Below are 26488 nucleotides of genomic sequence, written 5' to 3' on the forward strand. Positions count from 1 at the left end.
GATAGAGATTGCATTGAATCTATAGATGGATTTGAATAGGATGGACATTTTAACAATATTCTTATCCATGAGTATGGGATATCCGTTTTTATGTCTTCTTTAATTTCTTCCATCAATGTCTTATAGGTTTCAGTGTACAGCTGTTTCACCTCCTTGGTTAAAGTTATTCCTATTCTCTTTAATGCACATGTAAATAAGATCTGTTTTCAAATTCTCTTTCTGATCGATCATTATTAGTGTATGGATACACAACAGATTTCTGTGTGTTGATTTTGTATCCTGCCTCTACTGAATTTGTTTATCAGTGCTAACAGCTTCTTTGGTGGAATATTTAGGGTTTTTTATATGTAATATCGTGTCACCTGCAAAGATTGTTAGTTTTACTTCTTTCTTTTTAATTTGGATCACACTTACTCTACTTTCTTGCCTAATTCTCTGGCAAGGACCCCCAGTACTGTGCTTAATAAGAGTGGTGAGAGTGGGCATCTTTGTGTGTGTGTGTGTGTGTGTGTGTGTGTGTGTGTGTGTCTGTTTTGGGTTTTTGTTTGTTTGTTTGCTGATCTTAGAGGAAAAGCTTTCAGTTGTTCATCTTTTAGTATGATGTTAACTGTGAGTGTGTCATATATGGTTTTTGTTATATTTAGGTATGATCCCTCTATACCACTTTGCTGATTCTTTATATTGCATACGGATATTAAGTTTTATCAAATGCTTTTTCTGCATTCACTGAAATGATCATATGACTTTTGTCCTTTATTTTTTAAATATGATCTAAAACATTGATTGATTTGTGGATGTTGAATATATTGCTTTTTCTTCATTCCGTGTTTCATTCTTCCTGCTCCCTTATCTCCACTATAGTTTTCTAGAACAAACTGAAAATGACTTTATGTATTCAAGTCACTTTTTCAAGGTCTGCTTTCTTCTGTGAAACACAAACTAAGGCAGACACAAATATGGATAATTTGGTAATTTGGGCCAGTCACGCTGCCGTCTTGAAATACAAATGGGTAACATTATAAAACAAAAATTCTTGCTTTGTGTTTAGCGCCGTCTCCTTTCCCATACCTATCTTTCTAGTGTTGGTGTGGCCTGAATTATTGTTTCACTTATCTTCACATTTATATTACTTTGGTAGCAGCTAAAACTAGATTTCTGATGATATTTTCCTCAAAAACTTTTCCTCTTAAGAAACAGTCCCTGCACACAGTAATAGAACTTTTATTGCCCTTTAAATTCATCATATATATACTATCACTATAAGTTGAAGAAGGCATTCCTAATTAGGAAGCCCATCTGGTTACTTATCCAAGTATCTATGAGTATGTCTGGATTGACCACAAATAGAAAAACAGAAGAGAAGAAAAACACATTTTTGTTTTAGAAAACTGTTTTTGTTTTGAGAACTCATAAATTTTTAAGTGATGCATTTATATTCAAGATAAATCAAGATAACCATATAATAATTATCTGTTTTGACTTCAGAAATTGACTGCATTATGAGCACTTTCATTGAAAGGTGAATACAAGAGTACCCAGAGGCCTTTTCAATGGAGCCACAGTTAGATGAAACTATATTATTCTTTAGCATGCTGTGTTTCCCATTAGTTGGTGATCAAAAGAAAAACTCCAAAGAAGATCAGTAGGATGCAAGGTTGATTACAGACTGATTCAGCAGTGTAATCACTAGCTAGTGCAATCTCAGCATGAATGGAGTCCCCAGAGAGCTAGTTGCTATCTGATAGCTCTACAGAGAGGAGAAATCAAATGACTTCTAGAATGTAGATTGGTTTGGATTGCATTAAACAGGAAAGGATTATATCTCACAGTGTCATCCATCCTGGCATCCAAGAACAGTGCATCTAAAACATCTCATTTCCACGGAAGGTATACATCAACTCTGCTGCATAGCCTGATTCAGCAACTCCTGGGAAGAAAAGGAAACTGCACAATTGCTGTGTGAAAACAGCTGCAATTAATTATGGTGTGTTTTTGGTGCTTCTTGCCAAGGACAGAGGACTAATTTTTCATTATTATTCAATTTACATCCCTTATGTTGATCATTCTCCCTTAACATTATAAATCCAAGACATAGCATTTCCTGTCTATAATAATTATCACAATCACTGCTGATGTACAGTGGGAATAAGGGAAGAAACAACAAAAGGGAATAGTAAATTATTGGGATCTAGTACTAGTTTTGCTAAAAATTTGTGTATATAATTTTAATTAAATTATTTAATTTTTAAACAGTTTAATTTTTATTAAATTATTTCAGTAGTCCCATCTACAAATAGAATAATCTTATTTGGAATTCCTGAAAACAAGAGGTCTACATTTTTTATTTTAAAATTTTAGCTATTATTCTGCGAATCGCTGTACATAAATTTCAAATAGAATGTAGACCTTGTAAAAACACTGCTGAGACAAAATAACTGTAATGAATAATTCACATTTGTATTCTAACTCGCTCTTGTCCATTGATCAAATAACTTAAGCAGTTTAGTATAAAGGAAAGATTAACAAAACAGTTCTGGAAAATAATCACATAGAAAGTATACCACTGAAACATCAAATTTGTGTTGATGTTTCACAACATTCACAACATTCCCTCATTCAGGAAAGAATGAGGTAGGATATATCTAGCCCTTTCTTACAAAATGACCGACAGTAAAGTGCAATGCATAGAAAACTCCTAGTATTTCTTCATTCTCCTGGGCATCATCCCAGATCAAAAAGAGAACCAGAAGCGGGGGTTGGGGGGGCTGGTAAGAGCATATTGACAACGTATCAGAAGATCTTTCTTGGATACAATGGCAACAAATTGAACCTGGCAAATTGTCTGGCAGGGGGATGGTTTCAGTCTCACTAAGAAAGACCCTTTATGGCAACTAACAAATGGCAATCAGTGTTATTCTAGAAAATCTTCCATTGAACTACTGTCTCGAAAGAGAAATTTAGAAACTGTTTACATGGTTTTTATATCCGGGCTCCACATTTATCCTCGTTCTGTAATACATCTTCAGTGGCTTATATTTGAAATTCGAATTTTTATTTTCCCCCTGTCCCTCTTTTCATTAACATTCATCAACATTCTCAGGACTACTTGGGATTAGGACTTCAAAGCAATTTTTGATGTCTTTGTCCTTTCTGAGGTCATACTGAGATCTAATATATTTCTTTAGTTGTATGTTTCTGTTGTATTCCTCTAGTTCTTCATCACCATATTTGACTTGGAGCACAGTAATAGCTTTCTAACTGATGTTTTGTTTTATTTTTTTATTTTTAATTTTTTTTTCAATGATTTTTATTTATTTTTGGGACAGAGAGAGACATAGCATGAACGGGGGAGGGGCAGAGAGAGAGGGAGACACAGAATCGGAAACAGGCTCTGAGCCATCAGCCCAGAGCCCGACGGGGGGCTCGAACTCACGGACCGCGAGATCGTGACCTGGCTGAAGTCGGACGCTTAACCGACTGCGCCACCCAGGCGCCCCTGATGTTTTGTTTTAAACTGCAATTCCTGCCAATCCATCCTGTACAGCACCGCCAAATTCATCTTGCTAAAATGTAGATTTCGTTTTGCCATTCTACTCTTCAACATTTTCCAAAGAGTCTCCATTGAGTACAGGCTGAAACCACACCCCGCAGACTGGGGATTAAAATCAATGTAAAATCTAGTCTTGCTGCCCTTTGCTAACCTTACACTCATTTCCTATTTGTAATAACTGGTCACCTGAGATTGCCTTGCTTTTGCCGCTTCTCAGAGAAGTGGGTTAGGATTTCACTTCAAACCGGACTCATACAAACATGTATTCAATGTATCATAGGATTTTGTTGATAGTGCCTAAACTAAACAACATAAACTATTAAGTATAAACCTGTATGCATTTCCCACTCTTCAAGGGTGACTCTACAGATGTAGAAATTTGGCTTGCAGAATCTATCTGTCAGCTTAAGCGAAAGATATTTTGTAGTGTAAATTGTTTAGATAACATTTAAAACACTAGCACACAAGTAGTTGCCATTAACCAGACTTCCGTTGATATGTACAGTGGATTTCATATGTATTAGGCATCAAAAGATACAGCCCTATTAGAATACACACAAGTGGGCACACGTGCGCATGCGCACACACACACACACACACACACACACACACACACACACACACTTGTCCTCTAGCAGAAGCAAATAATTAAAAACTCGTAGATGTTGAAATAATTATTTTAGCAATACAGATCAATGGAAGAAAATAATGTCCCATTCAACAAATTGATATGCTTTGGAAAAATTTGAGAATTAAACCAAATTTTAATTATGTTTACAGGAATATAAAAATGCCTGCGATTAGCAGCTCTGAACTCTGCATGTTTCATGGGTTTCGCTTTGGAAAATTACAGTTTTTCCCTAGTTAACATTTGATTAGGAGTTTCTAACCTCTAGAGCTGATATTTCTCAAAGTGAATCATATTGTTGTCCAGGCTAAATCTCTAGAGGTTCTGATAATCAGCAAACCAATGTTTACTTATTTTTTATTTTGTAATATAATTTATTGTCAAATTGGCTTACACACAACACCCAGTGCTCGTCCCAAGTGCCCTCCTCAATGCCTGTCACTCATTTTCCCTCTCCTCCCTTCCCCCCGTCCACCCTCAGTTTGTTCTCTGTATTTAAGAGTCTCTTATGGAGCAAACCAATGTTTAAAAAAAAAAAAAAAAACTCAGATGATTTAAATGAACAATCAGTGTTGAGAAGCCTTTTCTTTTTTTTTTTTCAATATATGAAGTTTATTGTCAAATTGGTTTCCATACAACACCCAGTGCTCATCCGAAAAGGTGCCCTCCTCAATACCCATCACCCACCCTCCCCTCCCTCCCACCCCCCATCAACCCTCAGTTTGTTCTCAGTTTTAAAGAGTCTCTTATGTGAGAAGCCTTTTCTATATGAGTCAGTTGCCTGCCTACCCACCTTCCTTATTCCCTTCCTTCCTTCCTTTCTTCCTTCCTTCCTTTATTTTTTACAATATTGTTTTTCTGTCTTGAATCCCATACTTATTTTACCTGGCACTTATTTTTTTCCCAATTTTGTTGAGATAAAATTGACAAATAGCACTATGAGAGTTTTAGATGTACTACATGCTAATTTGATACACTTATATATTGCTAAATAATTGCCATGCTAATGTTAGCTAACATCTTTGTTATGTCACATAATTAGCATTTCTTTTTCTGTTGTAAGAACATTTAGGATCTACTTTCTTAACAGCTTTCAAATATATAATACTTTATTGCTAACTATAATTACAATACTGTGTGTTAAATCCCCACAGGCTTATTTATCTTCTAACTGGAGATTTCTACCCTTTGGCCAACATCTCTCCCCAGTTTTCCTACCTCACATCCCCTGGCAACCACCGTTCTACTCTCTGTTACTATGAGTTTGGCTTTTTTAGATTCCATTTGTAAATGATACCATGCAGTATATATTATTCTCTGACGTATTTCATTTAGCATAATGCCCTCAAGCTCCATCCATGTTATCATTAATGGTAGGATTTTTTTTTTTCTCATGGCTGAAAAACATTCCAGCGTGTGTGTGTGTGTGTGTGTGTGTGTGTGTGTGTGTGTGTGTGTATCTCCCACATCTTTATTTATTTATTAGCTGATGGAAAGTTAGGTAGTTTCCATAGCTTAACTACTATGAGAATGCTGAAAAAAACATGGGAGAGAATATACAGTTGACCCTTGAAAAATGTGAGGGTTAGGGCACCAACCCCCCATACAGTCACACATCTGTGTATAACTTAGGAGTCCCCAAGAGCTTAACAACAAATAGTCTTTACCAATAACATAGCTTTGCCAATAACATAAAAATTTGATTAGCACACATTTTGTGTGTTATATAAACTATGTACTGTAGTACAATAAACTAGAGAAAAGAAAAAAGAAAGTCATAAGGAACACAGAATACATTATAGTACTGTCCTGTATTTATATATAAAGAAAATCTATGTATAAGAGGGACCCACACAGTTCAAACCTGTGTTGTTCAAGGGTCAAGTGTATTTCTTCAATATACTGTTCGTATTTCCCTTGAGTATATAACCAGAAGTGGGATTGATGGATCATATAGTAGTTGTGTTTTTAATATTTTGGTGAACATTGTATTGTTTTCCACAGTGGTTGCGTCAATTTACATTCCCACTAACAATGCACAAAGATTCCCTTCTTGTGGATATGTTCTTCATATCTTTGACAACACTTATTTTTTTGTCTTTTTGATAATAGCCATTCTAACAGATATGAGGTGATATCTCATTGTAGTTCTCGTTTGCATTTCCATGATGCATTTAATGCATTTAATGATGTTGAGAATCTTTTCATGTACCTGTTGGCCATTTATAGATCTTTGGAAAATGTCTATTCAGTTCCTCAGGCCATTTTTTAAACTAGATTATTTGGTTTTGTTGTTGTTGAGTTTTATGAGCTCTTCATATATTTTGTATATTAATCTCTTAGAAGATACATGGCTTGCATATATTTTCTCCCATACTGTAGTTTGCTTTTTCATTTTGTTGATTGCTTCTTCTGCTATCCCGAAACTTTTTAGTTTGATGTAGTTTCAGTTACTGATATTTTGCTTTTATTGCTTGTGCTTTTGAAGCCATATTCAAAATATTGTTGCCAAGACCAACATCAAGGAGCTTTCTCCCTATATTTTCTTCTAGTAGTTTTATGTTTCAGATTTTACATTGAACTGTTTAATTCATTTTGAGTTAATATTTTCTGGGTGGTGTAAGACAGGGGCTCAGTTTTGTTTTGTTTTGTTTTGTTTTGTTTTTCTTTAGTGGTTTTCCCATCAGCCCAGTTTTCCCATCACCATTTACTGTAAAGACTATCCTTTCTGCATCGAAGATACTTGGCTTTCTTGTCATATATTAGTTAACAGTATATATAAGGGTTTATTTCTGGACTCTCTATTCTCTATGTCTGTTTTTATGCCAATATTTCACCATCTTAATTACTATAACTTTACAGTAGAGTTTGAAATCAGAAAGTGTGGTGGGTCAAGTTTGTTTGTTTTTTCATTCTCAAGATTGCTTTGGCTAATTTGGGTCTTTTGTGATTCATACAATTTCTAGCATTTTTTTTTTCTTTTTCTGTGAAAAATGACATTGGAATTTTTATGGGGCTTGCATTGAATCTATAGGTGGCTTTGAGTAGTATGGACATTTTATCAATAGTAATTCTTCTAATCCATGAACACATTGTTTTTTTTTTTTTCCATTTGTATTGTCTTCAATCTATTTTATCAAAATCTTATAGATTAGTGTATACAGACTTTCACCTCCTTGGTTAAATGTATTCTTAAGTATTTTATTTATTTATTATTTATTTATTTATTTAGCTATTTTAATGAAAATATTTCTCTTTTAGGTGTTTTTTGTTAACGTATAGAATGAAATTGACTTCCTGTTGATTGTGTATCCTGCAACTTTATTAAAATCATTGATTAGCTCTAAGAGTGTTTTGGTGGAGTGTTTAGGATTTTCTACATATAATATCATATGATCTGCAAAGACAATTTTTCTGTGTCTTTTCCTATTTGAATGCCTTTTACTTATTGCCTGATTGCTCTGGCTAGGACTTTTAGTACTATGCTGAATTAGAGTGCTGAGTGAGATTGGGCACTCTTATCTTGTTTCTAATCTTAAAGGAAAATTTTTTAACTTTTCACTGTTGAGTTTCATGTTACCTGTGCAGTTGTCATATACGGCCTTTACTGTGTTGAGGTATGACCTTTTTATACTCAATTTATTGACAATATTTATCATGAAAATATGTTTCATTTTGTCCATGCTTTTTCTACATCAAGTTGATCATATGATTTTTATCCTTCATTTTTGTTAGTGTGATGTATCACATTTGTTGCTTTGCATGTATTAGACTATCCTTGCATTTTGGAGATAAATCTGATTTGATCATAGTAAATGATCTTTAATATGGTGTTCAGTTCTGTTTGCTAATATTGCATTGGGAATATTTGCATCTATATTTCTCAGGGGTGATTTCTTATAATTTTCTTCTCTTGTAGTGTCTATCTGAATTGGATATCATGGTAATGCTAGCCTCATAAACTGTGTCTTCACCTTTCATTTTCAGGAAAAATTTTGTGAAGGAGTGTAATTAATCTTTTTTTTTTTATGTGTTTTGAAGAATTCATCATTGTAACCATCTGGTATTGGGCTTATGGGCTTATCTTTGTTGAGAGGTCCTTGATTACTAATTAAATCCCTTCTTTATTATTGATTGGTTTGTATGTTTTGTTTATCATTCAGTCTTAGTAAGTAGAGTGTTTATAATAGTTTTTCCATATTTTCTAGTTTATCCAATTTATTAGTGCATAATTGTTCATAGTAGTCTCTTATTATCTTATATATTTCTGTAGTATCACTTATGTTTCCTTTTTCATTTGATTTTATTTATTTGAGTTATCTCTTTTTCTTAGCCTAGCTAAAGATTTATCAATTTTGTTTATCTTTTCAGAATGTCAACTCAATTTTGTTTATATTTTCTATTGTTTTCATGTTCCTTATTTCAGTTATTTCTGCTCTGATCTTTATTTCCTTCCTTCTCCTGTATTTAGGCTTGATTTGTTTCTCTTCTTCTGGTTAGGTTGCTTACTTGAGATTTTTATTTTTTCTTAATATAGTTATTTATCACTATAACCTTTCTTCTTAGACCTGCTTTTGCAACTTCACCTAGGTTTTGCCTATTGTGTTTCCATTTTCACTTGTTTCAATGTTGTTGTTTGTTTTTTTTTTTTTTTTAAATTTCCCTTTTGATTCATTCTTTGACCTATTTGACTCAAGGATATGTTGTTTAATTTCTATGTATTTGTCAAGTTTTTTAGCTTTCTTCCTACTACTGATTTCTAGTTTCATAACACCGTGATCAGGAAAAGATACTTAGTATGATTTCAATTTTCTTAAATTTGTCAAGCTTCATTTTATGGCTTATCATGTGATTTGTCCTAGAGAATATTCTGTGTGCATTTGAGGAGAAGGTATATCTTGCTGCTGTTGGGCGGAATGTTCTATATATATCTGTTAGGTCCATTTTGTCTAAAGTATGGTTCAAGTTCAACACTTCCTCATTTGTCTTCTGTGTGGATTATCTATCCATTGCTGAGAGTAGGGTAGTGAATTACCCTATTATTGTGTCATTAATTTCTCTCTTTAGATCTCTTGGTATTTGTTTCATATATTTAGTTGCTCCAACCAAATATAGTGAGAGTAGTGTATATTTATGATTGTTATTTCTTCTTGATGAATTGACCACTTTATCAATATAAAATGACCTTCATTATCTCTTATTACTGGTTTTGGCTTAAAGTCTATTTTGTGTGATATAAGTGTAGGTACTCCAGCACTCCTTTGGTTTCTACTTGCATGGAATATATTTTCCACCCTTACACTTTGCACCTATGTGTGTCTTCAAAGATGAAGTGAGTCCCTGGTAGGTAGCATATTAGCATATAGTTGGATCTTTTTTTTTTTTTTCTTGTATCCATTTAGCTACTTTGCCTTTAACATGGAGAATTCTATCATTTATATTTAAGATATTGATAGGTAAGGATTTACTAATGCCTCTTTGTAATTGTTTTCCTGCTTATTGTAATTCCATTGTTTCTTTTTCACTCTCCTCATGCCTTCCTTTGTGAATTGAAGACTTTCTTAGTGATATGCTTTATTTCTCTTTTCTTTATCTTTTGTGAATCTCTTATAGGTTTTTGCTTTGTGGTTACCATGAGGTAACACATAAAACTGTGTTGGAATTCATTTAAGCTGCAATGGGCCTTGGACATAATGAATACTCAATATAGTTTCTATTTTATTCACCAATTAGCTTTTGTTTCTTATTAAGTTGATAGATAAGTCATTTTGAGAATAATTTTTAAGTGAATAATCTTTATCCAATTGGAATATGAGAGGCATCATATAAGGTGAGATCTTAAAGGAGAAATGACTCTAAGAAAATGCATTAATGTATCCATCAAATCTTACTTCAGTAAGGATTGTGTTTATATGCATTTTATCAAACACCTGATAGAATGTCTTAACTAAATGGTTGTTTATTTTTCTCATGGTCTGTAATGAGATATCCAGAGATAAGCATTTTATTAATGGTGAGGCAGAAACACAATGACATTAAGAACCAAACATTTTAAATTATCACTTGGATATCTTAACATCTTAAGGATGTATTCTACCCTTTTGGTTTTAAGATGGCTGCTGTGTCCATCAGTCACTGTATCTGTTTTCCAACCTGAATGAAAATGGCATACCAAGGGAAAAATGTATGGTTTAAAATAAGTAAAGCCCAACTTAACTTCTGCTATGAGTCATTTAATTGATCATCACTGGCTACAAAGGAATAGAACTGTTAACGGGGTCCAATTCGAAATAATGCCACATCAAGTCTTCTAATGGTAATTAAGGAGGGAAGTATAATTTTTGAAGAAGCAAATAGCAGAATCATGCACAAATATATAATTAGTATCAACTATTTAAAAGTCATGGCTGTGATTTCTTGGATAAGTATTATTTAATATTCACCCTAAGTAGCAGGTGAATAATTTCATATTATTTTGTTCTTTTAGAAAACTTATGGATGGAGTAGCATAAGTAACTGGCAATGGGCATTTAGTTAGTAAATAGTAAACTTTGGATTTGAAATCTAGTCTTCTGAATCTAAAACCTTGGTTATTATACAAAAAGTGTATCTATTCTATTTTGTCACTTCATGAGAAAAATAAAAGTGAAAGAGAAATAAAACAGAAAGTTGAATTGTGAAGAAATTCTTTGGTGTCAGTTAACAGAATGTTTTTGAACAGCACAAACTTTTGCAAACAACCTTGACATTAATTTGATACAAATGTGAGATATCAAATGATGCCTCCAAAGAATAGTATCCCAAAGGCAATATAAAATCTTTATCCATTAGGTTCAACTCCAGTGTTCTGCAAAAATTTTGCCCCTAAAGTAGATTCCAATAAACAAGAATGATTTAGTCAGCAAGGACAATGTAACACTGATGCTGCCACCATCCTTCAAAACTATGCACAATTGCACATTATTATTTTCCTGTATCCAGCTTTCAACATAAGTCTTAAGAGCCTGTATGTCAGCATAATGTAAGTACTGCATCACTAGTCTAGTTGCAAATTTTCTTCATAGGGAAATAAATGGTGTTTATCTTTCCTGTTATTTCTGACCCTTCTGTGCTTGACCTCTGTATTCCATTCTGTTCTAAAGAAGATTCAAACCTTGAAAGGGTGTGTATTTTTGATAATAGTGGACCAAGTTAGCGCTTTCCTTTTCCCCCTTAATCATAATTTTAAATCTAATGAACACAGCATTTTATTTCATGACTATACCTTGGGCTATATCTTATATATTGTGGTCTATATAAATTTAATTTTAAGGAATTATTTTAAATTCTTCATCTTTTCATAGAATACAAGTAGAGTTTTATTCCATATTATAACTTTGTTATATTTGGCACCTTTAACATTTACCCAGGGGTGCCTGGGTGGCTCAGTTTGTTAAGCGTCTGACTCTTGATTTCTACTCTAGTCACTATCTCACAGGTTCATGAGATCGAGCCCTATGTCAGGCTCTGTTTTGAGCCTGCTTGGGATTCTCTCTTTCTTTCTCTGTCACTTTCTGCCCCTCCCTCCCTTGTGCTCTCTTTCGCTCTATCGCTCTCTCTGTCTCTCTCTCAAAATAAATAAGTAAACATTTAAAATTCATTCATTCATTCATTCATTCATTCATTCTCCTTAGAGATTATCTTTCTGTTATTTTTAAAAAAAATATTTTAATGTTTATTTATTTTTGAGAGAGATAGAGAGACAGAGTGCAAGCAGGGGAGGGGTGGAGAGAGAGAGGGAGACACAGAATCTGAAGCAGGCTGCAGGCTCTGAGCTGTCAGTACAGAGTCCTGCATGGGGCCTGAACCCACGAACTGTGAGATCATTACCTGAGCCGAAGTCTGGTGCTTAACTGACTGAGCCACCCAGATGCCCCTATCTTTCTGTTATTTTATCCATACTCCTAATATATAATTTCTACATTTATTCTCCAGTTTTCCTGTTTTATTACAAATATTTTTCATTGTCTAGCTCTTGCCTGTCAAACTTATGTTATGCTTTAGTGAAAAGAAAACAAACCAGGAGCCAGGAAATCTAGGTTAATATTCCAGTGCCATTTAGTAGTTGAGTCTTCTGAGGAAAAATAACTTAAGGTTTCAGTGTTTTAGTTTTCTTCTCTGAAGCATGAGGAAAATAATGCCAATGCTACGTGCTACCTGATGTTTCAAGAATCAAATGCCTATCAAATTCATATATACTAAAAAAAAGTAAACTTTACAAGTACAGCATTATTTTAGAATTTATATATTTATCTTATCTAATACAATATTTGCCCTAAAATCCAAAATCTCTCATGAAGATTATACCCCATATTGACAGAGGAAATTTTTGCACTTTTTCCAGAAGTATTTTAGATGTAACCCATGGTTATAGATTTTTTTGACTACTCTTTCAATTTAGGCAACATAGCATCCTAGAAAATCAATGTGCCTTTTTTTTCCTTGATGGAAATTTTATTCAAATAAAATGTATTTAAATCTTATTAAATATAGTTACTGGAATAAAAAAATCCTTCTCCTTGAGGACCTTCTTGGAGGAGATAGAATAATCACAACAACGAGACAATTGCCATAGTGAAGGGATAGAGAAAACACAATAGGAATACAGATGGGGAATGATTGATGGTGAAGTTAAGGTCAAGATAGTGTGAAATTAAAAGTAAATAAGGAACCACAATCAGAATTGACTAAGTAGAAACTTTCTCTCATCCTGGCAATTGAGCTTATTTTGGGAAAATTTTTAAGAAAAAAGCAGAATTTTGTCACTTGAGAAGTTACTGGAAGTGACTGCATTAATCATCCCTCAGAATTGTAAAGAACATGGCCAAAGTTGAGGCATCACAAATAAGCTGGTATAGTAATTTTGGAGCATTTTCAAAGTAGCACCATAAAGATGATTATAATTTTAAAGATAAGTCTTAAGGTGAAGCATCAAAAGCTTAAATATGACCATACCGAAATATTTTTGGGTGTGTAGCTTGAATGAATCCCTTTAATGAGTAAGAGAAAAATCCCAAAAACACTTTGAAGACTGATACATATTGGAATGGTTATTCTATACAATGTTTTCCTCATGTTATTGTCTTATAGCTTCATAAAAGCTATAAAAGCTTCATAAAAGCATGAGGACATGTCCTCATGTCCTTGTCTTATAGCTTCATAAAATAATCTCTTCCTTTTTTTTTCAAATTGTTGACATCCCTGTTTCCTTCACAAAAATTTTGAGAACAATTGTTCTTTTTAGGTCTATGGACCAAACAGATCAACAATTAAATTCCAATAAGCCCTTGACAGGACTGGCAAGAGTTGGTAATTGAAACTGTGATGTTAGCATACCTCTTTTGAAGATTAAAAAGGACTGCACAAAATATTGTGATCACTCCACAGGACAAGTAAACAAGTTGAATCTATAGACATTTGTAAGATTTGCAGACTCTGATACTTTTTTACAATAAAATTGAAATTGTATTAGTCACTGGTGATATCATCTTCCTAGATGGGAGATGTATTATTGCCTTGTTTTGCTTAACAGAACCACGTTCCCTTTAGGATGAAATCCAAGTTCTAAACAAGGAAAACAAAAAACAGAAATTTGGAACTTGCTAAACATTTCATTGGTTCCCTTTGCTTTATTTTTTACATTGCCTATATTTCTGAAACACCTGATAACCTATCGCATCCAAAAATAATCCCCTCCACTTAGAATGCCTTCTCATAATTGATCTCCCAAAATTCTGTTTATCATCTGAAACACTTATGAGAATATTATTTCCTTTCTTCATCCTTTCCTGTTATTCTTCAGATGGAATTAACCAATTTTCCTTTGGGGATATCTCTGAAATTTGTTCAAGCTTAACAGTAAGAATAACTATTTTTTTTAGAGATGCTCAACACTTGAATAATTGACCCTCTATTATCCATGTTAGAATAAATTCATCTTGACATGACTGTCCTGAAAGCAGTGGATACAATTTCAGCTATGCCGTCATTCCTTAGTCATGCTCTGCATGGTTTCACCTCTTGGCTAACTTTGGTATTTACCCCATATTCACAAGCATTGGGTAAGTAGCCATGAGTTTTGTCCATACAATTTTCCAAGAAGCTGAGAAATTTGTCTTATCATCTATGAACATTTCTTCCATTCATTATCTCTTTATTATGTTTTCAATCATGCATTTCACTTATCCTATAATCTTTTGCTACAAAAATACAATATGGATCAACTCAAAACTATCACCTTCATATCATTTACCTTTGAAACTACCATTCTACTTCTTACTAGTAAGAAGTTCAGTAAACACCTAAAAGTAAACACCTAAAAGATAAGCTTCAGCTAAATTATTAAAAAAACATATCCATGGCTCATTGTATCAGTCAAGATAATGGAATCCTTTTCCTTAAAGTCACTCTGAGACAATAGCTAATATACCTGCAATCTTTGGAGCACATGGCTTTGCCTGTCCACAGAAGTAGGAAAAGTAGGAGAAGTCATACAATAACTTTCAGTAGTAATTAAATATGTTAGGCAAAGTATGATGTCTTATTTTTTTTTTTCACATTTCATTATTCAACATTAGTCACTTGATCTTACCCATCTGTAAGTTACTGAGAAAGGGAGGCTTTTGTGTGCCTGGAAGAAGAGAGTATATTTGTGAGCAATAATAGCATCTAAGATATATTATTCTTTCTTCTATTGTTTATAGACTTTTATATTTGTCTCACTACTAAGTTGTTTATTATTTTATCATTATTATTATTTTACTTCATAACCATTTCGGTCCTCATCTCCTTCACTTTCTATTCATTATTCAACAGGTTTGATTATTTCTTAAATGTTCTTTCTTCTATGGTTTGGATTTTTCTGCTCAACTATTCCTCTATGATCCTTTTCAACTTCTTAACTGGTACTTTCTTTTGTATTCAACTATTTAATATGTATGATTCTCAAGGTTCTGTTCTTACTCTTCTTTTCTTCTTCCCTATGAAATATCATCTACTTACATGATTTTACTATTTCTGTATACCACTTGTTTTTACATATTCAGTTCTATTCTCTTGACACTTATGTTAAATAATCTTAACATGGATGCATACCAGGGACTTGGCTATTCCCAAAATCAACTCAATTAATTCATGCAAACTCATTTCCCTTTCAGAGTTTCCTTTGCTCTCATTAACATCTTACTGAAGATCTAAAGATGTATCTAGGCCATTCTATAATCCTTTCTTTCACATTTTCATGTCCAGTAACCAAATCCAATATTCATCTAAAAAGCAGTTATTTATTTCCTACTGTGAGGTATAAAATGATGCTAGATACGTCAAATACATAAATGAGTAAGACATGAGTTTTGTTCTTGAGTGCTTTCTAAACTACTTGGAAAGGTAGGTTAAATAATTAAAGCATTGAAAAATACAATATTATGTTCTACAAATATGAAACATAGTTTCTGATGAGAATTTAGTGGTGAGAAAGTCTATTGATTCTAATCCCCAAACCATTTTAGAAACTAGTATACTTTTGTGTTGCTTCCTTAGGACTGTTGTAGCAAAACATCATGGGATACTTGGCTTAAACAACAGAAATTAATTTTTCTCAGCGCTGGAGGCTAGAAGTACAAGGTGAAGGTGTCACCTGGTTTGGTTTCTTATGAAGCTTCTCTCTTTGGCTTGTTCATGGTCACCTTACCCTGTGTCCTCACATGGTTTTTCTTCTTGTACCACATTCCCTTGGTGTCTCTTTGTGTATCCAAATAACCTCTTCTTAAAAGGACACCAATCCAGGGGCACCTGGGTGGCTCAGTCGGTTGAGCTTCCGACTTCGGCTCAGGTCATGATCTCACAGTTTGTGAGTTCGAGCCCTGCGGCAGGCTTTGTGCTGACAGCTCAGGGCCTGGAGCCTGCTTCGGATTCTGTGTCTTCCTGTCTCTCGGCCCCTCCCCTGCTAATGCTCTGTCTCTCTCTGTCTCTCAATAATAAATGAACCTTAAAAACATTTAAAAATAAAAAGGACACCAATCCGATTGGATTAAGGCTCACCCTAATGGCCTCATTTCAACTGAATCACTTCTTAAAGCCTCTCTTTCCAGATATGGTCATATTCTGAGATACTGGGGTCTAAGCGTCAACATATTGATTCTGGAGGGACAATTCAACCCATAGTACATTCCAGGCTATTACAAATTTTAGAACTTTTAAGTGATCTTTATATGCTCATACTTCACCTTCCAGAGTGGTCTGCTCATAGTCATACTAAGTAATTGATTGAATGTTTACATATCAGGTATTTAAATATCATTTTTATGGTGGGGGAAGAGGGAGCATAAACAGGGGAGGGAGAGAGAGAGAATCTTAAGCTGGCTCCATGCCTAGAACAAGGCTGGACATGAAACTCCATCTCATGATTGAGATCATGACCTGAGCCCAAATCAAGAGTTGGACACTCAGTTGACTGAGCCACTCAGGGGCCCCAAAAAGAAATAATCTTATACAGCTGTCTACATTGGTAACATTAACTTTATATAACCTATATTTTATTTAATTATCTTTTTATTTTTTTAATTTTTTTATTTAATTATCTTAAAATAAAAATTTCACTTGTTTCACTATAAATACTATCCGATTGTTGTGATTGGAAATCAAAATTATAAATGATGTTAAGTTATAGAGCTGCATTGAAAATTTGTTTTGTCATCTAGTTAGAGAAGCAGAAAATATGTATCCAATAGCCCCAAGGGCATATCAGTGGAATTAGCATTTAATGAATAATTAATATGTGCAAACTACTGTTCCAAGTTCTTTACAAATATTATACATTTAAGTTTTCAGCAACAACACGAAATAGATGGTGTTATTATTATGACCATTATTATTTATTATATTTTTCATGTGAGAACTAAGATTCTTACTGGTCAAGACTTCTGTCTCAGAGTTCATAGTTTGTAAGCTGAAAAACTAAGATCCAGTTCTAGAGTTTACTCTCTTAAGCACTGTGTACTCTGTTGCTACAAATACTCTTCTGTTTTCACCAAGCTCACAACCTTGTTCACAAGACAGGGTATGGGAAAGAATTTAACTTAGGGGCAAGTTTTAGAACTTTATGATGTGGCCGTATATTCGACATGTCACAATTTGAACACGGAATCCATAAACTCCGGGCCAAAATTTTCTGGCAAAACTGACGAAACATATAGATTCTAAAAAGTAATGCTGATTAGAACCCATCATAACCCAGGGCATGTATGGCCTATATGATTTCTTTCCTTTCTTTCCTTTCCTTTCCTTTTCTTTCTTTCTTTCTTTCTTTCTTTCTTTCTTTCTTTCTTTCTTTCTTTCTTTCGATTCTCTTCCTTAAAGCAGTAAGCACAAGGCTTTTGTGGCCAATTAAAAAAAAAAGAAAAGAAAAAAAGAAAAAAAAAGACTCTTTTGCTCATATAAAACCCTCCAAACTCTTAATTCTGTAAGGTAAGGGATGAAAAGGAGGAAAGGATGGGATCTCTATTGCTATTAAAACAATATTTCTTGGGGCACCTGAGCAGCTCCATTGGTTAAGCGTCCAACTTCGGCTAGGGTCATGATAACGCAGTTCATGAGTTTGAGCCCTGCATCCAGCTGTCTGATGTCAGCACAGAGCCTGCTTTGAACTCTGTCTCACTCTCTCAAAAATAAGTAAACATTAAAAAATTTAAAAAATGCATTTCTATGGATTTGTCATCTTTTGTTATAGACCAAATATTTCTGTTCCCCCCAAATTCATATGATAAAACCTAACCCCCCATGTGATATTAGGAGGATCAACCCTTGGGAGGTGATTAGGTCATCAGGATAACGTCCCAATGAATGAGCTTAGTGTCCTTATAAAGAGACACAAGAAACCTCTTCTGCCATGTGAAGACACAGGGGAAACATGATGATAGGAACCACGAGGTGGGCAAGCTCTCACTAGGTACTGAATTTGTTAGCATCATGATCTTGGATTTTCCAGCCTCCAGAACTGGGAAAATAAATTTCTGTTGTTTATTAGCCACTCAGCTTATAGTATTTTGTTATAGCAGCCTGAGTGGACTAACACGTCTACCAATATGTTATTTCCATCCCCCTATCTTTCAACATTCACCTCAAAATTACTTCTGAGATTATTCAGAAGTAGTTACCTATGTGTATGTACATTTCCAAACTTAGTAGTTTCAACTGTGGTATGCCATTCACCTTTTCTTTCCTTAGCTAATTAAGTTCTGATTCCTTGCCTTCTTGTATCCAATGCCTGCAGGTACTGTGTAGGTACACAAAGTCACTGCAGCTGTGTGCTGCCACTACCACAGGGGCTGATACGACACACTCACAGCCATGACGCTGGTCCCATCTCTTGCTAATACTGGTTCCATGCTGTGTAGGAACTGTTCCCCTGCAATGTCCACACTGCAGATATAAACTAGGTTGTGGATTTAATTAATGCTCTGTTTTCCCTGGCGAAGCAAGAGAGGATCACCTATACATGCCTTCTGGGGTGGCTCACACTGCTATGCCTCAGCCCAAATAGTGCTGCTTTGTATTCCCCATGTATCACACAGCTTTTGTGATGACAGACTTCCCTTTTTGCAGAGAGATCTGTCCTCCTTCTGAAGTACGAATCCATGGTGTCTCGGTGGGAGGTCAGCCACATTCAAATTTTTTCTTCCTTCATGTTACAGTATTCCTTTCAGAACAGCCACAGCCACCTTGTGGTTTTCACTGTGGAATGAGTTCCTTCTAAAGGAATTCCCCCTTCTCCTTCAAAGTGCATCCTTTGCAATTTATTCCACCAATCCTGCAGACGCGATGTGAAATGATGAAATTCTAGGTAAATACAGCTTAGAGTAAAAATTGGAATTTTTATAATCACCCCTTGGCTCCTCAGATGATCTGCATGTTTTATGAAAGCATTCATGACAAAGCTGCTTAACATTGTTCTTTCTCTTTCTAATTACACCAAAATCCTAAAAAGAAGTTCCCTGTTGGCCTATATTGTATGCTGGCTTCCTTTGTTTATCATTTGTTTCCTGCATCGGAATTTAAGATTTGAACAATACTTTAAAGATTTTTTTTGCTTCAAAACTTTGTATTTGCTTATTAAAAACTTGTGCATTTCAATAATTAAAATCCTTTGAACAACAACAACAACAACAACAACAAAATGACGCTGATTGAACTGCATTTTACAGCCTGCAGAATACCTTGGGCTAGCTTGGTTGTGAAAGTATATCTTATTCTTGTTTTTGTTTTGTTTTTGTTTTGTTTTTTACAGCAGCCACCGCTGTAGAGATTGCATACAATACATTGTGTAAATGTTTGATTGTTTACACATTCAAATTTTAGAAAATCTATGATTGTCTTATAATGTTTTTCTAAATGCTAGCAAAATATGGTACTGCATTATTATTTAGCAGAGAAATAAAGACAACATTTACAGATTTTTATCTCTCACTTCATATTTTATTAAAAACAATATATTGGGCACTGTTTCAGCAAAAATCAAAATTTCAGGAAATCCAAGAACAGAGCACAAATAGAATTTCCTCTCAGGCTAGTGTAAGTGTTAACCAGATAGTGGCTTATATTTAAAACCATGATCCAAACAATTTAGCATGGCATTCCATAAAATCTCACAAAATTAAAACTGTGCACTTCTACCCCGCAGGATAAACTGGCTGGTGTTTCGGAGAATGGCTTTAAATCTGTCATTTTTCAGTCGCTCTCCGCTTATATCACATCTTCTTTCCTTCTTACTTGCTGTGCTCCCATTCATCACAGACACCACAGCTGTAACAACAGCACTATCCTTCACTCTTAAATCAGGGGCTGTCTCTGCCACTGTCATGGTCAGTCTTTGAAACAGGAAAAAGAAAACCCAGAACAGCAGTTGCAATAGCACACGCATCACAAATGTTCCCCAGGACTCCCATCTCACAATCCATTTGTGCCACGTCTAGGTACAGATCCCCTCACACTGCTGACTAGCAAATCGTACAGGCACTGTAATTGTGGGGTAGGTGACAGTCACCCAGCAAACCTTCCAGTTCAAGAGGGAGAGAGACTTAGAGCTCATGGCCTTCTGAATGTAAGTAAATTAGCAACATCCTTTCTAAAATAGTTCGTCCAAACAAGACCATTTGGGTAAGAATGGTTAGAAAAGGCTTTACTTATTTCAAGTCTAAGTTAATATGACATATCACAGTGGTTTTTGCAGAAAGAAAAATATTCTTTCCAGGTCACCATTCCATCACTTATCATATGTGTCATTGGTGTCTGGAAGAATTAAGCAAAAGAAGACAAATGATGGAGCCCATCTCTCACTAATAACCTAAGTATTAACTTGCTTATGATTTCTTTCATTTATTCATCAAATATTGATTATACGGTAGTCCTAAACATAAGAGCATTTATTGAGAAGTTGATAAATGAATGAAAAAATCCATAAGCATATAAATGAAAGATACAAAAACTGATGTAATTTGTTAGGCTTCTGGAAGCTTACACTTTATTAGAGGAAATGAGACATTTTTATAAACAGTTTTAGGATAAGATAGAAGTATCCAAATGTATCCAAAATATCTGGTAACAATCAAATGAGCAATGTTATTTATTTATATATGTAAAAAGATACAGATAGAGATATTTGTGATATATATCTATATATATCTATATATATATGATATATATTTATATATCTATATGTCATTTATCTGATATCTATATGGCATGTATCTATATGATATCTATATGGCATATATGTATACAATATCCCTATGATTTCTGTGTATATGGCATTGGCAATATATATTGTCAATGACTTTTATGATCTGTAATTGAACAAAGTTGTACTGTTTTGTTTTGTTTTTATTTATTACAATAAAGAAGAAAGAGTACCATGGATAGCTAGAGTATCGTAGTAACAGGGTATTAGAGAGGACTTACAGGATTTGGCTGTTATAAGCGATTTGGGGGAGGTTTCAAGGAAGTGAGCTTTGCTCTAAATTGTAAGCTCTCAGAATATGAAGACAATTCTATCATTTGGCATTTTAATAGATCTTATCTGGAAGACAGGAGAAACGAAACACGTCTATAGCTATAATAAGTAAAGACAGCACGTCACACATAGGAGAAACGAAACACGTCTATAGCTATAATAAGTAAAGACAGCACGTCACACATATTACCCAGAATAGAGAGATTGTTTGATCATTTTGTGGTTTGGTAAATATTCTTTTTTATTTTTTTTTTGACCTTCATAAATCATTAAGGAATGGACATGTTTTTTTTTTTTTTATTTTTTTAACGTTTTATTTATTTTTGAGACAGAGAGAGACAGAGCATGAACAGGGGAGGGTCAGAGAGAGAGGGAGACACAGAATCTGAAACAGGCTCCAGGCTCTGAGCTGTCAGCACAGAGCCCGATGCGGGGCTCAAACTCATGGACTGCGAGATCGTGACCTGAGCCGAAGTCAGCCGCTTAACCGACTGAGCCACCCAGGCGCCCCTGGACGTGGTTTTAGTGCTGATACATCTTGTTCATCGAAAGACCCTGCCCAATGGAGTTCTATGAAATTGTTTAGGTTCCCTAGGAGAATACCGCTAGCTTAGCTGTAGTGACTAGCTAACACCTAGCGATACCTAACCAGCAATACCAGAACAGTTCCTGGCTGTCAGAAATTGCTTTTCCCTTTTTTCAAAATGTATCGATGTCCTGGAAACGTAAGGGCTATTCATATAAATAGAAAAACTAAGTAAAACGAACAAATGGTGCATGAAGAAAAGCAGAAACAAACAAAAAGAAAAGAATTCCTACTATGTGACTACACACATATAAAGTTAAGAAACAGACACACCAAATACAGGGTGTTAAAAGTCAGGCAAGTGATTACTTTTAGGGAAAAATTGTGACCTGGGAAGAGAACAGGGGTGACTTCTTGTGTGCTGATAGTGGCTCAGGTTTTGAGCTGAGTCCTAGGTAGGCAGGTATATTTGTTTTGCGACCATTGTTCTGTTTCTTTTCTGTATATATACTAACCTTCAAGGAAAGTTCATTAACAAAAATTAGAACTAAAAATTAAAAAAAAAAATAAGCTCAAATGAATGTGACAACTCACCAGGTGAAGCTAAACATTTAAGATGCTGATGTGCATGAAATTAATTTAATTTTCGGTTCAGTTGGGGTAATCAGGAGATATAACCAGGACCCACTATCAAAGGGAACAATTAGAAGCCCCCCATCTCTGTGTATACAGATGTTTGAACTGAAAATATCACATGATCCATTGTGCTGTTCATTATGCTACTCATTAAAGAGGGCTCTGTCTCTTGAGGGAAAGGAAGAAAACAGCAGAAAAGGAGAACGGGGATGCCACATGCTTTCTACTTTGGAATGAAGTGAGACCTCAAAGCATGTGACTGACCACATCTTCCAAGTCATGTGTCTGGGGAGATGGATTGGTGAAAGACTAAAGCACACCGGTGACAGAAAGAACCAGCCACTCAAATCAGGGGCGTGGTTGAGCTGACTATGCTATGACTGCTAAGCCAGAGATCTTTTTCTTCTTGGACAATCCACCGTCTGCCCCAAGAGTAGAATGATGGACTAATAAGTTAGTCACGACACCTATGGCCATAGAGCAAGATGTTGGGGATCCAGCAGAAGGTGGCAGTGAAAAAAATAAGAGGAAATATACGAAATACAGGCATCAATGATGACAACTTAACAAAATAGAAAGGGAGAGAAATGTTTGCATTTTTCTTTCCTAAATTTACTGTATCCATCGTGGTTCCTCAGGGTCTGAGTGGCACTATAATAATTTTGGTTAAATGTGGACTTTGTATCCAGACAACTGAGTTCAAATAATTACTACATTCTAAGTTTCATAATCTGTAAATGAGAATAATGAGGAAAATATCAGGACATTTGTCAGAAACCTCTTATCAGAGTTAAAAATGGATATACTAGTAATTGTTTATCCCTCCTAGGATTTTTATAAATGTTATAAGTGTTAATACATATAAAACATGTAGAATTTGGCCTTGCAATTTCAGGACTATATGATAGTTACTATTATTTTTACTCTTATCAAAATCATCATTTTAATGATCTTCTGAATTATCATTTTACTAACCCCAGTCTTGGTTTTATGTCATCAGTTTTTCCTTTGGACTGACACCAAAGTAATCATTTAGAAAGGAAATGTGGGTCACATTATATGCTAGTTTACAATTGTCCAGGGAACCTTAAGTGACTTCATCAAAATAAAAATGTGTTTATGTGGTTTATTAGGCTATTCATGATTTATCTTCTGAATATCTCTTCATATTCAGATCCTATCTCTTCCAACATGCATCTTCTAAGTTAGCCATAGTAAGTTCATTGCTGTCCCTGCACCCTCTTTGTTTCATCTTCCCTTTGTGCCCAAGACAATGTTGCACTCTGCCTGCAAAGATCTCCCTGAGCTTCTGAACCTTCACTCCCCAACAAAGATGCTCCCGGAGTATCACTCCTCAGGAAGCCTTCTTACTCCTTTGCTATTTTGGCATAAGTTCATATACCCCAGACTTATATGGCATCATTTGTATAAAATTTTGATGCGGCTCTTAAAATACAACACTGCATTGTCTTTTTCCTTCGTCTGTACATAATAGATGATTAAGGTATATTTAGAGATAAAGAATAAGAGGTCAGAAGAATATGGAATACAAAAATTACTACCTGATAACCTTGAAGAAGTCAAGTTTTCCAGAACTTCAAAATGTCTTTGAAATTCCCCAAATTCAGTGTGGAGGAAAAAAAAGTACAATTATGTAATTATGGTATTTTTTTATATCAATTCAGAGTTTTTTGGTCCTATGGGAGCAAGAATATCATATATTGAATAATTTTGGGTGCCAGGAGCTCTTCATACATTTACATACACATAAGCTTACAACAATTCCATCCTATGATGTTATCTTTATTTACAAGTGAGAAAACTCAGGCTCACAAAATTAAACATGGGGCTGGAATCAAACATAAGGCTTCTGGAGGCCAAAGCTTTTGCTTATTTTGTGGCAACTGTCCCATCTCACAAGAATCCCTGAGTATTGCTAAACATATGATAATATTTTGTCAGTTAATCCCAATGCAAACATTATTTAGATCAAATTAACTCAAGTTTATTGCCTTTGCTTATTTGTTTTAGCATATTCTTCCAAGGAAAAGGAAAGAATTTACCTGTATGTAGTAGGAAAAAATAAATACTTTTACTTATTTTTTAAAGTTTATTTATTTATTTTGAGAGAGAGAGAGCATTCACCCACATGCGTATGAGTGGGGGAGAGGAAGAGAGAGGGAGTGAGAGAGAATCCCAAGCAGGCTCTGCAGTATCAGCATAGAGCCCTACACAGGGCTCGATCTCATGAACCATGAGATCATGACCTGAGCTGAAATCCAGAATTGGACACTCAACTGACTGAGCCACCGAGGCACCCTAAATGTATTTTTAAAAATTAGTGAGAATTTTAAAGAGTAAGAACATTTAATAAAATCAATGTTTTCTGAGCCAGAAATTCTCTAAACCAATTCTTTAATTTGCTACCAAGTGGTTGTATAAGTGTGGGAAAGCCACCTAGCTCTCTGGGCTACAGTTTTCTTGTTATCAGAAGGATAAGAATAAATAAAAGATATCACAGTGTTCTGTAGCCCTTAGGGTCTATCTACTCTGATTTATCACTCAATGTCTCCCACTTTGTAAATATTAAAATACTACATGATCATGTCCATTTTTGCAGAGTTAAATTACCACTTACTCTCTACATTACGGCATTCTAAAATTCCTTTTGAATCCCCAACAGAGAAATAAAACATAATTTGTATGTAGCATTTTAATTTATGTGGTCATCTGGGACATATTTCCAAATGCTAAGATAAATGACTATCCAATTAGTTTTTTTCATATTTTGCATAAAAAGAAATGTGGTTTATAAAGAAAAAAAGTCTTCAAACACAAGTTGAATTTCATAACTGTGAAAGGGAATTTTATTTATGCATGCATCAGACAGACCAGAAGATGTATTTAATTTTCTGATTCCATATCAATTCCCTAAGTATAAGTTGGTATTTGTTGGAAAAAAATTAAATACACAAAATAAAAATTTGAATGAAATAATTCACTTGCATTTCACGTTGGTGAACTGTGTTTTGTAATTTCACTAATAATCAAGACTTTAATAAACAAGATATAAAATCATGTACATTTAAAGAGAAATGGAAGCACTGATTCAAAAAAAATTTGCACCTATTCAAAGTTTTAACTGAATATAGGTAACTAGATTGTGCTATACTCCAAATTAATTGTCCTTTTAAGTCTTATTAAAATATTATTACATTCTTTTGCCCTTTGAACATAACTTTCATACACAGGACAGAGTTTTTCACTTTTTTTTTGGTTGTTTTAAGTTTATTTATTTATTTTGAGAGTTAAGGGAAGGGGCAGAGAGAGAGAGGAAGGAGAGAATGCCAAACAGACTCCATGTTCAGCTTGAAGCCCAACGCAGGACTCCATCCCATGCCCTGTGAGATCATGACCTGAGCCCAAGTCAAGAGTAGGTTGCCCAACCAACTGAGCCATCCAGGCACCCCTCCACTTTCTTATGAATAATGTTTTTATGATGTGACAGCAACAAACTCACACATTTATTTGTGTTTGTAAAAACAACTATGAAGTTTTGTTTCAAAGAGTAAGTGTGTGCAAATATATACACACATAAATATATACACACATATATGTATGTATATATGTATAAAATTTATTTTCCATGTAGAAGGACCTGTTTCTTTGATCTATGTGACACTTGACGCCTCAGATATTTCTTTAAGCATATCTTATATCTGGTTGATATCATAAACCTGCATCCATTTGTACATAAGTGAATCTGCCATTCATTGTCTGAGGTTCTGTTTTATGGGATTTCAGACTATACAGTGAAATGAGGAGTGAAACGAACAGTAGGGTGAACCACAAATGAGATTATAGCTATGAGCAAGGTCTCGTGAGTCAATTGGGGCGGTTGCTTTCCTGCTTTCCACAATCACATCAGAGCCTTTTAAAGCTCTGTTGTCACATGAAAGTTAGAAAGATTTTACTTAGAAACAGAACTTTTAAAGGAGAGGAAGAAACTAGTAGAATACCTTCTGGAATTCTTTGTTTTACTGAAACAAGTCATTTTTAACCATTATATGTTAGCATTTACCTTAAAATCTCATCATGAGTATC

The sequence above is a fragment of the Neofelis nebulosa genome, chromosome 3, assembly GCF_028018385.1.
Source record: "Neofelis nebulosa isolate mNeoNeb1 chromosome 3, mNeoNeb1.pri, whole genome shotgun sequence".
Taxonomy (NCBI): Eukaryota; Metazoa; Chordata; class Mammalia; order Carnivora; family Felidae; genus Neofelis; species Neofelis nebulosa.